Here is a 13,140-nt window from a genome sequence, read left to right on the forward strand (position 1 = left end):
ATTGCTACATAAGGAATAGAGGGAAGTTTATGTGTACACAAAATTAAACATGCACACTAAAAGAATAACATTTTGCAAGAAGAGAAGCTGTTTTTTACGAAGAAATTTTATTTATAATTTGACCTAAGTACCACGCCCGAGCATGCACATGGCAGCTCATCAGTTGCATTAACCCATAATTTTACTCATATCTCACAAAGAAAATTAAATTTTCCATCTGCCTTTTTTATCATTATCATCGACAAAGAGATAACATTAAAATCGAGAATCCTTTTATGGTAATGTTGGATTTAGTAGTTCATGTTTGGCTCCTTTACTAAAAGAAAGCAAAGTTTTGCGATCTCGCGAAGCTCTACACAAAGCAGCAAACATTATCAAAGATTTCAAGGAGAGTTAAGTTATCAGAGATGTTATGCATTGCGCTAAAACCGTTCAACCGATTGCTTATTGGGCCATTCGATTGGTTTACTCTTCAATTATCCGTTTAAATTTTCCACACTAGTTTACCTCGTGATTTGGAATGCTGGAAAACGTTGCAGCAAAAAAGGTTGTTATTGATTTTGAAAAGTTCTCTTAAAGTTCCTTGGATTCAAGAAACATTCCAGAATATATTGTATCCTACAGTTAAACTGATTCAATGCTTTTGAAAGCTACTGCTAAGTTCAAAGAATTTTCCGGCAACAATCGCTTGAGAGATCTCTGGTTGACATGAAAGTTACACGGTTTTGATTAGGTCTAAAGTGCAACTTTTCACGGATTTCTAGATCATTTGTCAAGGTAGCACAATTAGATTTCTTTGAAACATCTTTTCTGCCAAAGGTATTGAAAAAAGCGAGCTTCTTAGCAAAAAAAACGTTTTGACAACCTCAAGAATCTATTTTTCAATCGTTTTTCACCTTCACACAATCAGTGTAAAAAAGACCAAGTGTCTAACCAATGTGCGAGCCTATGAGATAACATATTAGCGTTTTGTATAAAAAGCGACGTAGACAGAAGAGTCAGTACTCTTGAGAAAAAAATCATCAGTAAACAAATTCGAGACGTTTATCTTTGTTAAACCCCTGATGATCAGCCCTCTGCTCTATTTGAAAGAAAACAAGTTCTCTACATACCCAAAAAAAATTTTTAATTTGAAAGTCAGCACAAAGGATCAAATTTCTCAATCAAGCCCAACAACGGCATGTTAGCTTGATAGCTTTAGAGCAATTCTCCTTGTTTTCAAATGTTTTTTAACCAATTATACCCCTACGAGAACAAAAAGCAGTTAGCAAGAGGACCTTTCATATAACTCAACAATGCAAATGAGCGAATTCACAAACAAATATTTTCAACATCAAAAAGTTCAGCAAATATTTTCTTGGAAGAATGGGGGGATTTTTCAAAAAATCACCAGAACTATGTCCATGTGAAATGTCTGAAGAACTTAAAGCATATATATTGGAACATATTGAAGTACAGGAAGTTTTCCTGCAAAAGTTTCCTGTTGAACACGACTCATCAATAGTTTGTCAAAAAAAAATATTGAAGTTTTCATTTTGTTTGAAAACCCTACATGAAACAGTCACCTGTTAATAATTCCCATTAGACTTCTGTTTTGCTAGTTTTTTTGAAACCTTAATTAATTTTTCTTAAACCAGATATAATTTTCCGTGATGATCTGAGATGTTAAGATAGGCAGCGGAATAAGTATTTTTTTGATGTTAATAAAGAGGATTGAGCACCTTATCTCTGCCACTGTAATTCTTGAGTTCTGTGAATTGAATTCATTCTCTCTTCAATTTTGCGTCATTTTGAAGACTATTATTCTCTCCTTGTAATTATTTTCTTATTATCAATTAGATATAATACAATGAAATATTATTGGTTGTTTTCTTTCCAATCGAAAATTATGAACAATTTTTTTGAGAAGAAACGAAGTTGAAGGTGACATAAATTTTTTTGTAGAATTGTTCCAATTTGAAACTGATTTGCAGAGTTCTGGTAATCGTGTACCTCACCTAATAAAACCACTTAAAAAACATGTGCGTTTTCTATATTCCTCAAAGCAATAGAAAACAAAAAAGTGAAAAAAATAGGAAGCTCGTGATCTTGTTTGCATTGCCAGAACAAAAAAATTCAGGTAAGCCTATAAACATACAGAAGAAGTATTCATTGTAATCAAGGTTGCGATACTCTGTCCCCCAACGTACAGCTTTAAAAATGAAAACTATTATTAAATTGAAGGTGATTTTTGGCAACCAGAATTAGTACCACTGAACTTCTGTCGTGTCGAAGAATGAGGATTATATGATACAAAAGTTTCCATTTAAGTAGACATCGCCGGAGCCAATGGATTTTAATACCAATGTTAACATTTTTCAAATTAACTGGACTGCTTGCATATAAGTTCCATCAAACTTCAACATCCGTAAACTCCAATTTGAGAATTTGCTTATGTTAATGATGAGGGCCAGATGCTTCAATTAACCGCACAAGACAACTTCTTAGAACTTTGTGTATACAACCATTGGGAAGATCTTTTAGAAAAAGCTATTTCCACCGCCTATTTAATAGAGTTTGGCCATAGATTGGACAGCGTAACCCAAAACATGGCTTTACATTTTTAGTAACGTTTGCGATGCTCTAGTATGAACACATTGACACATAAACACCACAAGTTCTATAGAATTAAGGAACAAAGGGATTATGATGATTTATTTAACTTGCACCAGTGATTCGATATTTGCAGAAATTAGTTGAAATGGTAGCATAAAACAGAAATAAATCACCTCAATCAATGCTGCATTCTTGCGGACACTGAAGACAAAAAACTGCGGGTGTGGAGCACCTGTTGCGAGTATTCGAACAGTTGTTTTGCACTGGAGCAAAAGTTTTTGTGTTCCGTTTCGAAAAAAGTTGGCCACCAAAAAATAATATAGGGAAAACCAAAGCTATTTGAATTTGAAACCATAGGAAAGTCAGCTAAGTCAACCACTGGAAATAAAAGCCGTGAAAATATTTTGCAAACAAAAAAGTAGACATATTCAATTACGTGTGGCAAGATTTCGTCTATCAAATTGATGAAAAAGACGACAAACATACCAAACCCCGGACATGCTAAAACAATCTTAAGGAACCGAATCACTTCTAGATAAACCAAAAAGTAGTCGACTTGGTATTTTCTGATGATTAAAAAACGCGAATTAATTTAATAGTACTGTTAGAAGCCATTCAGTTAGATTTTTTAAACAGTGATCCATTGCTGGAAATTTGAGCGCTGAATCGACAATAAAACAAGACAACTTTACTTCGTTTCGGGATCTTTTTTGGATTTTGAAGTTGTTGTGACCGCAACAATACTTATTGATCTGCTTAAAAAAACGTCTAGAAGAACGGTTGTTTAATACTTCAAACCAGTGGAAAAGATCTGCGCTACACAACTGGTGATGTTTATACCATTTTCCTTTTATAATTGCTAAAACTGCTTCCCTCCAATTTTGCCGAACGTAAGGTTTCCTCAAGTGGAGTCAATATTTCCACAGCTTGCGAAAATTAGGTTTATAAAATTTTCATTGAAACTGAGTTCTCTCACGCCAGAGATGCAAAGAAAACTTTGTTAAACTGTCAAGATAGCAGATTTGTGATGGGACCTGCTGCTATTCGTGGAGCCATTACAGGCTTAAGAAAAAGAGCACTGCGAGAACCAACCCGAAAAACACTATGCAAAAAGTTTGCTGTTTATTGCGTCTCCTGTGAAGAAATTTAGTTAGTAAAATTATGCTACGCTTTTCATTGCTCTACAAGCTCAAGAAGACTTTGTTGTAAGAAATTTAGATGCAGCAAAACTAACAAAAGTAAAAAGAGATGAAGCAAAATGTTTTCTAATAGAGCTGTTACCATATCAGAAAGCGTTGTTGATTCAATCAAAAAACATTAATGAAAGCACCAAAAAATTACCGGTACCATGATGTCATAACCAAAATCTTCCTGTTTACAGCAGGTCAATTGAACTAGAAACGCAAGATAACTTTCCAAGAGAAAGCCAAACAGATTATTCTTTGCTTTATTATGCTTAGATGCAGACTTCATTGATAACAATTAAGCCAATCTTTTCTATTATACAATATTTGGTTTACGAGAGAAAGTCATTTATTCGAATAATTTTGCAAAAACTGAAACTCCAGTGCCAATAACTGATAACGACTCACTGCTCAACTATTCAGTGTTAGCATTAGTTTTTGTAGGAATTGGTCATGGAATATCTCCGGTTGAGTTCCCAAACTATTATATAATGGTGTTTGATTTCAACAGAAATCAAGAGATAACATCTCATTTCATTCACCCCAAGTTTACCAACTCATTTTTTTAGTTGAAACCAAGTCGGTTGAAGCCCTAGAGAATAATGTAGAAACCTTTTTTCTGAGCGAAGCAAAATTTTCCACGATTTTTATTCAATCAGCGAGAAACGTACAATAGTTGTCCTTCCAAGGGGTTGCTATTTTTAGCGAAGCGAAATTTTTCTTCGAGTCATGCGCTGATGCATTATAAAGTTAAGTTTTGGCCGCGGATAGTCGTTTAAGCTGCGGACGCTTAGGCCCCGGATGCTTAGGTTGCGGATAGTTAACCCGGAATTCCCCTTGAACATTTCTATAATGGTAAAGAGAACAAATTCAAACGCTATTGGAGCCCACTGGGTAGTCCTAGCTAAACAAATGTAGAACGTGATTGTATTTCCGAAATCTATGATGAATATCATGTAACAGAGACGGAACACTCAACATCCGTCGCAGTCTGTAGACTAACACCTTTGCAGTTTATTTCGCATAAAAATTTATTTCGCATCACTCAATGAAAAAGTCTCCATAATATGGTAGATAAAAGCGCCTTGCTCAGCAGGATTTGGGCTGCTGCTGTCAAAAAATCTCAGCGGAACCTAATTTTTTGAAAAAAACAGCGTTTCACAAGGTTAAAATATTATTATTGGGGCTGTTAAAAACACTCCAAATAAAAGTTAACAAAATCTAGGAGCTGAATTTGTCCTTTAATGCTGACGCCGTACAATTTCCTTTCACCACACCTTGAACTGAGCACAACGAGACACAGTTTTAAACCCTTTTGCACATAATTGATTTTTGAGACAAAGTTTCCATTGCACTGATTCCAAATTGCACAAGATCAAGTTCAGTAGCCAAATGGCAGAATATACAGAAACCGTGTTGAATGGATTACATTCATGGAATTGGAGTCAACATTTTATGGAATTTCATGTGTTATGAACTATTAGAAGGATTCCTTTGATCAATCACTATCTGAATCAGCTACATCTGAAGAAAACTAACATTTTTTTTATCTTCTCAAGAGATTAAGTATTATCTGATGCAACTCATATTGTACCACTGAACATGTGAATCAGTAGGACACAAAATCAGTGGTGACATGTTTTTTCTTGAGTGTTTTTTGTGTGTTCCACATTGTACTTAGTTTACTCAAATTATAGTATCTGTTATTTTGTACCTATATATTGGAACACTTCACTTTTTTTAGAAAATCAGATAATTATTTCTTTGGGCTCGGAAACAAATTGTTAGTAAATAATTTGATTGATCTTTTCCTATTACGGTTTTCTTAGATCCTTCCCTAATCAAACAAAAATTAATTCTTCCCGGAATTCGGAGTGACCAAAAAATTTCAAATAAAAAGGCAACATTTCATGTTAACTTTATATGTTGAATGGTTCTTCGAGATATTAAGTATTATCTGATGAAAATAAAACTGTACCAGTGAACCACACAAACAAAATATTCACAGCCTGGTTCCCAAGTTTGACGCCGGATTTTTTTTTCACAAACTAAAACCGACTACAAATCTCGTCAAAATTTTTAGGTGCTCATTCGCTGAAGGTAATGTTACTTGATTGAATATTATTTGAGGCTATGAAAGCACTTAGTTGTAAACTATGATCAATTTTGAATGACATGGTGAGTGAACATAGATTATCACGTTGATGATTGGATATCGTTTATCCAAAAGATAGTCGGCTAAGCAAGCATTACAAAACTTAGTCGCCAAAGAAAAATAGGAAAACAAATAGGAAGCCTTCCTCAATTACGTATGTCATGACATCGTCAATCAATTTGACGAAAAGCAAGTCAGCATACTAAACCTCGCACCAACCAACAAACAGTCTCAATAAATAAATTTTTCGATCAAAATGCGAGCTAATATTGTCTAATATTTTAATACCAGCCAAAGACACTCACAGATCCCTACCACTGTTATTTCTCCAACAAACAACTCATTTTAATAAAAAAAGAATTTGAAAAGTGCGTGACAACGTTTGGTCCTAACAGTTTCAGATGTGATACAAATTTTCAAAACTACAGAGTATTAAAATTTTAAAGTTTGTCCCTTTCTCTATGCTTGATCAATGGCAACGCAATTTGATTTTGGCTTTTGGTATAAAGAGTGGAATATTTATGAAACCTTTTCTCAAGTCTTTTTGTGGTCTTGGTTTCAAGTACGCAAAATTTACTCTTTTCATAGATTAGTCAAATAAAACCATAAGCGGAACTTAATATAGTCCACTTATGGTTGGGCTCGGAAGCAGAGACGGAACAAACAAAAATCAAATAAAAACAAAAATTCATTCTTTCGCATGTCGATGCGACCGAAAAATTTCAAATGAAAAGGCAGCATTTCATGTTAATTTTACAGTTAAATGGTTCCTCGAGGTATTAAGTATTATCTGATGAAAATAAAATTGTACCACTGAACCACACAAACCCAATTTTCACAGCCTGGTTCCCAAATTTGACGCCGGCTTTCTTTTTCACAAACTAAAACCGACTAAAAATCTCGTCGAAATTGTTAGGTGCTCGTTCGCTGAAGGAAATATTACCTGATTGAATTTTGATTGAAGTTAAGAATATACTTAGTTGTAAACTTAGATGTTCAATATTGCTTGACATGGTGACCAAAGATAGATTATCACGTAGGTGATTGAATATTGTTTATCCAAAAATAAGTCGGCTAAGCAAGCATTCAAAAATTTAGTCGCCAAACAAAAAAAAAACAAAAAATAGGTAAACTTATTCAATTACGTATTTCAAGACATTGTCCATCAATGTGACGAAAAAGAAGGCAACGTAAGAAATCTCGCACATACCATAACACAATCTGATTGAGAAGAATTTTTCAGGAAAACATTATACAAAAGGTAGTCGACTGGATTTATACATTCCAGATCAAAATAAAATAATATTGTAATTCCAGCCAAAACCACTCTCAGTTCCCTACTCCTGTTAACTCTCCGTCAAACACTTCATTAGGAAAAATTTAATTAAAAAGAGCGTGATAACGCTGGTCTTATCTAACAGTTTCAGATGTGATAAAAAATTTCGAAATTCCTTAGACTTGAATTTTTCCCACATTGTCCTTCTCTCTAGGCTTGAAATACTGCTAGTCAATTTGATTTCGGCTTTCGGTATGAGGATTGGAATATTTATGACACCTTTTTTCAAGTTTTATTGTGGTTTAACAAATTGTTTCCGTTACAATTGAAAGTGAGCAAAACAAGACACAGATATGAACACTATTGCACTTAAGTTATTTTTTGTGACAAAGTCTTCCGTTTCTCTGATTCCAAAATGCACACGCACATATTCAGTGACCAAAAGACAGGAAAAAAAGGAACCGTGATATATAAACTACATTAATTTTTTCTGTGTTCAACATTGTGTATAATTTACTTCGACTTAGTATCTGTTATTTTGTACCCATATAGTGAATTATTTTTAAAAATCAGACAGTTGTATTTTTTGGGCTCGCAAATAAAATTTTAATAAATAAATCGATTGATATTTTTCGCTTATGGTATTCAAGGATCCGTCCCTAATCAAACAAAAATTTGTTCTTTTCTCAATTTGAGGAGACTAAAAAATTTAAAACAAAATTAAATTTTTCACAAAGTTACAAAACTTTGGTTAGGCTGCTATAAAACACTCCAAATAACTTGAAATTATACATCAGATAATTACCCAAAAAAAATTATCCAGAACACTTTTCGAAATCGGGGAGCTGATTACGTCCGTTAGAGTTGACGCTGAACAATTTTTTTGGCCAGAACCTTTTTGACCAAAATAAGACACATTATTAAACCCTATTGCATTACATCTTCTTTGTGACAGAGCCTACTGTTGCTTTGAGTCCAAAATGCACAACCACATATTCAGTAGCAAAATAACAAAAAAAAACCGAAATTGGGACAAATGTTTTAACTTATTGGAAAAGAGCCAACAATTTATGGAATTTATTGGTGTTACAAATATTTAGAGGGATTCAATTTATCAATCACTATCTGAGTCAGCTCCACTTCAAAAAACAAAGACTTGAAATTTTCACAAGAGATAAAATATTACCTGATGCAATTTATACTGTAGCTCTCAAGATGTTAATCAATGGTACACAAAATCAGTGGTGATTGCTTTTTTTCATTGTTCCTTGTGTGTTCAACATTGTACATAGTTTACTTAGATTTAGTATCTGTTTTTTTGGGCCTATATAGTGGATTTTTTAAAGAAAATATCAAAAAGTTGTATTTTTTGGGCTCGCAAATAATTTGCCAATAAATCAATTGACTGATCTTTTTCACTTATGACGCTCTTGCATCCTTAACTAATCAAGCGAACTTTGTTGTTTTCACAATTTTAGGTGACTGATAAAATAAACTTATCACAAAATTGCAAAAAGATTTTTTGTGCTGTTAAAAAACACTCCAATTAACTTCAATTCGTACATCAGATAATAACCCCAAAAATAATTACCCAGGAAATTTATTGAACTCTGGGAGCTGATTTGGTCTGTTAGAGCTGACGCTGTACAAACTGTTTTAGCTACAATTGGAAGTGAGCAAAACAAGACACAGTTTTGAACACTACTCTACTTATTTTATTTTCTGTGGCAATGTCTTCCGTTGCACTGATTCCAAATTGCAAACGCACATTTTCAGTGCCCAAATGACAGAAAAAACAGAAATCGTGATAAATTAATTACATTAATTTTTTGTGTGTTCGACTTTGTATATAAATTACTTTGATTTAGTATCTCTTATTTTGTATCTATTTAGTGGACACTTTTTCAAAAATCAGACAGTTACATTTTTGGGCTCGCAAATATATTTTGAATAAAAAAATTGATTGACTTTTTCCCCTTATAGTAATCAAAGATCTATCCCCAATCAATTAAAATTTCGTTTGTTTTTTCGCAATTTGCAGTGAATTCCGTTTATGGAATCTATTGGTGTTATAAACAATTAGAGGGATTCAATTTATCAATCACTATCTGAGTCAGCTCCATCTGAAAAAAAACAAAGAAGATTTGGAGATAAAATATTATCTAATGCAATCTATACTGTCGCACTGAGCTTGTAAATCAGTGATGCACAAAATCAGTGGTGACTGCTTTTTTGTATCCTTTGTGTGTGTTCAACATTGTATATAGTTTAATTAGATTTTAATATCTGTTATTTTTGTGCCTATATAGTGGAAAATTTTGAAAACGTTCAGACCGTTTTTTGGCTCACAAACAATTTGTCAATAAACAAAATGATTGATCTTTTCCGCTTTTTGTAGTCATACATCTGTCCCTAAGCAAACAATTTTTTTTTCGCAAATCGAAGTGACCGAAAAACTTCAATTAAAAACTCAACATTTCACATGGTTACAAAATTATTATCCGGGTTGTTAAAAAAACATTCTGATTAACTCCAAAGCATATGTCAAAAAATTATCCCCAAAATAATTTCCCAGAACACCTCTTAAACTCTGGGAGCTGATGGCGTCTGTTAAAGCTGATTCTCTATATAGGGTTTTCGTCAGAACTTGTGGAGATCAAAATAAAAACTGTTTTGAACTCCAATGCACCTAAACCATTTTTTGTGACAAAGTCTTCCGTTGCTTTGATACAAAATGGATAAGCGCAAATTCAGTAGCCAAATGACAGAAAAAACAGAAATTGGGATAAATGGGTTACAGTAATGGAAAACGAGCCAACTTATTTTAGAATTTATTGGTGTTATAAACAATTAGAGGGATTCAATTTATCAATCACTATCAGAGTCGGCTCCATCTGAAAAAACAAAGATTTAAACTTTTCTCTGGAGACAAAGTATTATCTGATGCAATTTATACCGTAGCACTGAAATTGTAAATCAGTGGTGCACAAAATCAGTGGTGACAACTTTTTTTAAATATTCTTTGTTTGTGTTCAACATTGAATATAGTTTACTTAGATTTTAATATCTGTTATTTTTGTGCCTATATAGTGGAAAATTTTGAAAACGTTCAGACCATTTTTTGGCTCGCAAACAATCTGTCAAAAAACAAAATGATTGATCTTTTCCGCTTTTTGTAGTCATACATCTGTCCCTAATCAAACAAATTTTTTTTCGCAAATCGAAGTGACCGAAAAACTTCAGTTAAAAACTCAACATTTCACATGGTTACAAAATTATTATCTGGGTTGTTAAAAAACATTCTAATTAACTCCAAAGCATATGTCAAAAAATTATCCCCAAAATAATTTCCCAGAACACCTCTTAAACTCTGGGAGCTGATGGCGTCTGTTAAAGCTGATTCTCTATATAGGGTTTTCGTCAGAACTTGTGGAGATCAAAATAAAAACTGTTTTGAACTCCAATGCACCTAAACCATTTTTTGTGACAAAGTCTTCCGTTGCTTTGATACAAAATGGATAAGCGCAAATTCAGTAGCCAAATGACAGAAAAAACAGAAATTGGGATAAATGGGTTACAGTAATGGAAAACGAGCCAACTTATTATAGAATTTATTGGTGTTATAAACAATTAGAGGGATTCAATTTATCAATCACTATCAGAGTCGGCTCCATCTGAAAAAACAAAGATTTAAATTTTTCTCTGGAGACAAAGTATTATCTGATGCAAATTATACCGTAGCACTGAAATTGTAAATCAGTGGTGCACAAAATCAGTGGTGACAACTTTTTTTAAATATTCTTTGTTTGTGTTCAACATTGAATATAGTTTACTTAGATTTTAATTTCTGTTGTTTTTGTGCCTATATATTGAAAAACTTTGAAAAAAGTTCAGACCGTTACTTTGGGCTTGCAAACAAATTGTCAATAAATAAATTGATTGATCTTTTCCGCTTATAGTTTTTATACATCTGTCTCTAATCAAGCAAACTTTTTCTTTTCGCAAGTTTAAGTGACCGACAAACTTCAGTTAAAAACTGAACATTTCACATGGTTACAAAATTATTATCAGTGCTTCTAAAAAACATTCCAAATAACTTCAAAGCATACATCAGAGAAATACCCACAAAATAATTTCCCAGAACACTTAATGAACTCTGGGACCTGATGGTTTTTGTTAGAGTTGACTCTATACAAATGGATTTTGCCAGAACTTGTGGTGAGCAAAATAAAAAAAATCTTTGAACTCTAATGCACTGAAATCATTTTTTGTGACAAAGTCTTCCGTTGCTCTGATTCCAAATTGCATAAGCACATATTCAGTAGCCAAATGACAGAATAAACAGAAACCGTAATAAATGGATTACATTAATGGAAATGGAGTTATATTTTTCTTCAGACAGCTATTTTTCAGACATTTATATTTTTTTGGCTCGCAAACAGTTTGTCAATATATAAAATGATTGATTTTTTCCGCTTATGCTATTATTAGATCCGTCCCTAATCAAACAAAATTTTGTTCGTTTTGCGATTTGATGTGACTAAAAACGTGTCAGATAAAAAATCAACATTTTAAAAAGTTACAAAATTTATAAATGGGCTGTTAAAAAAACACTCCAATAACTTCAAAGCATACATCATATAATTAGTCCAAAATAATTACCCAGAACACTTCATGATTTTTGGAGCTGATGGCGTCTGTTAGAGCTGACTCTATGCAAATGGTTTTCGCCAGAACTTGTGGTGAGACAAAAAAAAACAATTTTGAACTCCAATGCACAGGAACCATTTTTTGAGACAAAGTCTTCCGTTGCTCTGATACAAAATGGATAAGCGCAAATTCAGTAGCCAAATGACAGAAAAAACAGAAATTGGGATAATTGGGTTACACTAATGGAAAAGGAGCCAACTTATTATGGAATTTATTGGTTTTATAAACATTTAGAGGGATTCAATTTATCAATCACTATCAGAGTCAGCTCAATCTGAAAAAGCAAAGATTTACAATTTTTTCTGGAGATAAAGTATTATCTGATGCAATTTATACTGTAGCACTGAAATTGTAAATCAGTGGTGCACAAAATCAGTGGTGACAACTTTTTTTAAATATTCTTTGTTTGTGTTCAACATTGAATATATTTCACTTAGATTTTAATTTCTGTTGTTGTTGTGCCTATATAGTGAAAAACTTTGAAAAAAGTTCAGACCGTTACTTTGGGCTTGCAAACAAATTGTCAATAAATAAATTGATTGATCTTTTCCGCTTATAGTTTTTATACATCTGTCTCTAATCAAGCAAACTTTTTCTTTTCGCAAGTTTAAGTGACCGACAAACTTCAGTTAAAAACTGAACATTTCACATGGTTACAAAATTATTATCAGTGCTTCTAAAAAACATTCCAAATAACTTCAAAGCATACATCAGAGAAATACCCACAAAATAATTTCCCAGAACACTTAATGAACTCTGGGACCTGATGGTTTTTGTTAGAGTTGACTCTATACAAATGGATTTTGCCAGAACTTGTGGTGAGCAAAATAAAAAAAATCTTTGAACTCTAATGCACTGAAATCATTTTTTGTGACAAAGTCTTCCGTTGCTCTGATTCCAAATTGCATAAGCACATATTCAGTAGCCAAATGACAGAATAAACAGAAACCGTAATAAATGGATTACATTAATGGAAATGGAGTTATATTTTTCTTCAGACAGCTATTTTTCAGACATTTATATTTTTTTGGCTCGCAAACAGTTTGCACTATATAAAATGATTGATTTTTTCCGCTCAAGGTCTTATTAGATCCGTCCCTAATAAAACAAATTTTTGTTCTTTTTGCAATTTGAAGTGACCGAAAAACTTCAGATAAAAAATCAACGTTTCACAATGTTACAAATTTAATAATTGGGCTGTTAAAAAAACAGTCCAATAA

This window comes from Convolutriloba macropyga, chromosome 2 (genome assembly GCF_964194025.1).
Source record: "Convolutriloba macropyga chromosome 2, txConMacr16.3, whole genome shotgun sequence".
NCBI lineage: Eukaryota > Metazoa > Xenacoelomorpha > Acoela > Convolutidae > Convolutriloba > Convolutriloba macropyga.